Below are 4,452 nucleotides of genomic sequence, written 5' to 3'. Positions count from 1 at the left end.
ATCGTTTGTCAATTCTATAAAAAAAATTGTTAAATTGAAAAAAGTATTTTAAAAAAAGCTCTAAGGCCTAATATTTGAATAACTGAATAATTGGATTATATTTATAAAATAAATTCCTGCTAAGGGGGCCATGTTTTTTTAAATATTATTTTTTATATATTTTATTTTTATATTTATTATTATATTATTTATATTTTTTAACAGTTAAAGGGATTCGTGGCTTGAATTATTTTGGGAACTTTTGCACAAAGGCACTGCATCAGTTGTGCTGTGAGAGAGTCAGTGCTAATGTGTTCATTCTGGAGACTAATTTATATTTAGTTTTCATTTTAGTCTCTTGACAAGAATAATAGTTTTTAGTCATATTAGTTTCTTGGTTATTGTTGGTTTTAGTCTGGATTTTTTTAGTAATTTCAGTCAAGTGAAAGTGAACAGTGTTGCTTGGTATCATTTTGTTTCGGGATGGAAAAAGGAAGTGAACATGTTTTGTCTTGTTTGAGGGTATACAGGGCGATCTTTAGTTGTGTTACTTCGACCCTGAGAGCGTTGAGATCTACAGATGTTGAGCGTGCTGCTGTAATAGACATGTCACCTGTCCACTAGGGGACGCCACATGTTTAAAGTGCAGCATGGAACAGGTGTGTACCGATACCGAAGCTTCAGCTCACAATTATCACATAACCTGTATTATGGTTTACAACATTATTATGTCTCATGAGATCATGGTTTTAAACAATTACATTACAGGTGTGTCATCGATCTTTGATTTAATGCTTATCTTGTGAACGGAATCATGGGATTGCTTTCTCTGAGACAAATTTACCCAAAATACAGACCGTTAGAGGAGAAATCGCATGATGCTGGGGGACGAGATGATATTCTGATAAAGTCCAGCAATATAACGATATACTGATATCGCGATATATTAGTATCACGATGAGCATCGGGGGTGTCGTCATGCGTCAGTGCTTGTTTCTGTAACTGATGAGACACTAATATCACTCATTTTCCTGGTTATATATATTTACATTTATGTGATTATTTTTAAATGTTAAACTTACAGTTTGGATACAGGGGCGGGTTTAGTGATTTGGGGGCCCCATTCAGTTGCACAAATTTACCTCGATTATCCTTGAGCTTCCTTCATCTTCATATGAATCAATTCAGGGTTTTAACATCGATATTTAAAATTTCACTGTATGTTATTTAGCATTAATAATTTAAAAATTATATAAATATATATATTTTGCATTTTTAGGGGGCCCTTGGCTTCTGGGGGCCCAAGGCGGTTGCATACCTTTGCCTAGTGCTCAGTCCGCCCCTGTTTGGATACTATGGCTTCACTGTTTTGTTTTTAATCTCTTCATTAATATCGAGTATCATGAGGATGATGATATATTTTGCAGTATCGCCCACCCCTATGACTACACTGGCTGTGCTGGAGATCCTGATAATGGTCATAGTAGAATAATGAGGCGTGTTGAATCATTTCTGTAATTCTACTGTGACACAGCGTTGTTTGTTCAGATGGAGGGAATGGAAAACTCCACTTCAAACCAAAAAAAAAATCCACGTCAAATCTCTGTTTTATCTCTTGTAATGTTCATACAGTGCAGCTTAAATCCCTCATGTTGTGTTTAAGACATTAATAACTACTGACTCAGATTCATCAATCGAAAGACATTTTTAGTCCTTAATTGTTTCTATTAAAAATATCACAGTTTAAATTATTATTAAATTATTATTATAAATACTACTGTTACTAATAATAATATATTATAATCTATATTATACATATTTATTTATTTATTTAGTTTAATCTTGTACTTTTAAAGTGCATATCTATCATGCTTTGTGTTCGAGACACATTACTAACTGACATGCTTAATTAGTTAATCCATTAAGTAATGTTTACTTTTTTGTCTACTAATTTAGTATTTTTTTCCTTTTTATTATCATTATTTTTTCCTTTTTTACTATTTATTTAATTATCATTTATCTTTGTTTGGTTGTTTTATTAGCATTAATATGCATTTCATTTACCCAAATGCATTTGCATATATTCAGTGTTAATTAATTAGTTATTTATTAGAAGTAAATTAAAAATACACTAATACATTGTACTAATGCATTAATCTCTCTCTCTCTCTCTCTTTCTCTCTCTCTCTCTCTCTCTCTCTATATATATATATATATATATACACTGCTCAAAAAAAATTAAAGGAACACTTTTTAATCAGAGTATAGCATCAAGTCAATTAAACTCCTGGGATATTGATCTGGTCAGTTAAGTAGCAGAGGGGGTTGTTAATCAGTTTCAGCTGCTTTGGTGTTAATGAAATTAACAACAGGTGCACTAGATGGGCAACAATGAGACGACCCCCATTTCCATCAAACGATGTGGCATCCTTTCGTTCCTAACACATTACCCAGTCTATATCAGTATAAATATCCAGCATGATATTTTCCCCATTGAGATCTGATGTGTTTTCAAAGTGTTCCTTTAATTTTTTTGAGCAGTGTATGTATATGTGTGTATACACCGATCAGCCATAACATTATGACCACTGACAGGTGAAGTGAATAATATTGATTATGTCATTACAATAGCACCTGTCAAGGGTTGAGATATATTAGGCAGCAAGTGACCAGTCGGTTCTCAAAGTTGATGTGTTGGAAACAGGAAAAATGGGCAAGCGTAAGGATTAGAGAGACTTTGACAACGACCAAATTGCATCGTTTACTGGGGAAGAGATGGCACCAGGATGCACTATGGGAAGAACGCTAGCCGGCGGAGGCAGTGTGATGCTCTGGGCAATGTTCTGCTGGGAAACTTTGGGTCCTGTCATTCATGTGGATGCTATTTTGACACATACCACCTACCTAAACATTGCTGCAGACCAGGTACACCCCTTCATGGTAACAGTATTCCGTAATGGAAGTGACCTCTTTCGGCAGGATAATGCACCCTGCCGCACTGTAAAAATTGTTCAGGAATGGTTTCAGGAACATGACAAAGAGTTCAAGGTGTTGATTTGGCCTCCAAATTCCCCAGATCTAAATCCAGTCGAACATCTGTGGGGTGTGCTGGCCATCAAGTCCGATCCATGGAGACCCCACCTCGCAACTTACAGGACTTAAAGGATCTGCTGTTAACGTCTTTGTGCCAGATACCACAGCACACCTTCAGGGATCTAGTGGCGTCCATGCCTCGAGGGGTCAGGGCTGTTTTGGCAGCAAAAGGAGGACCAACACAATATTAGGCAGGTGGTCATAATGTTATGGCTGATCGGTGTGTGAGTGTGTGTGTGTGTGTGTGTGTGTCTGTGTGTGTGTTATTTTTTTATTTATGATTGATTTGTTTGTTTGGTGTAAATTTAAATGTTAAATGTAAGTTAGTTAGTTAGTTATTGTACGTGTTTGTTTGTTTGTTTGATGAGCATTAATAATCATATGCATGTCGTTCACCTGACTCAGGTAAATGAGTTTCTGTGTGACGTAGGTGCGCCTCTGTGCGTGGCTGTGTGTGCCCATGCACACTCGGCGCTGTTGAAGCCTTTGCGTTGTTTGCGCGAGTTTATGAAAAAAGAGGAAACACGCTGTTTGTTTATTTGTCGCTTTAACTGTGAGATTTTTTCAGGATAAAGATAATTCACATAAAAATAAAAATGTAAGCGCACAGACTTGGAGGAATACACAGCATCAGTGACTGGCACCACCAGCAAGATGATGCGATAGATGATGCGACTTCCTTCAAGACCATCACCACGCGTGCAAACCACAAACCGTGGATGACTGCTGAAGTGCGCTCCCTGCTTGACACTTAAAAGAGTAAGTTAGATTAAGACTAAAGAGATGAGTGTCGACTTCAGGAGGACCCACGTGGACCACTCACCACTGCACAACTGTGGAGAGAGCCAAAAGCTCCAAGTTTCTTGGTGTGCACATGACGGAGGACCTCTGTGAAAACTGTGATGAATTTACTGGTTGCACAATTCCACTATTTGTCCATACAGTACACAGTTATAGAGGTGATTTATTTATAATCGCACTATCCGTTAGCACCCAGATGAGGATGGGTTCCCTTTTGAGTCTGGTCCCTTTCAAGGTTTCTTCCTCATATTGTCTCAGGAAGTTTTTCCTCACCACCATTGCCTCTGGATTGCTCATTAGGGGTAAATTCACACATTAACAATTAATTTAGATTTAATTTGATTGTGTTTATTTCTGTAAAGCTGCTTTGTGACAATGTACATTGTTAAAAGTGCTATACAAATAAAATAAAATTGAATTGAATTATATATTTTACTAGATTTTATTATATTCTGTTTTTAGTGTGTGTGTGTGTGTGTGTGTGTGTGTGTATAATTCATTGTTGGTTCATGTTGCGCTGTGGGACGAGGAACAAAGGAAAAACATTTCAGTACATTACATGTGTTTATTATGTAAACA

The sequence above is a fragment of the Pangasianodon hypophthalmus genome, chromosome 4 (assembly GCF_027358585.1).
Source record: "Pangasianodon hypophthalmus isolate fPanHyp1 chromosome 4, fPanHyp1.pri, whole genome shotgun sequence".
Classification (NCBI taxonomy): domain Eukaryota; kingdom Metazoa; phylum Chordata; class Actinopteri; order Siluriformes; family Pangasiidae; genus Pangasianodon; species Pangasianodon hypophthalmus.
The sequence above is the reverse complement of the archived record's forward strand: the minus strand, read 5'-3'. Positions refer to the sequence as shown.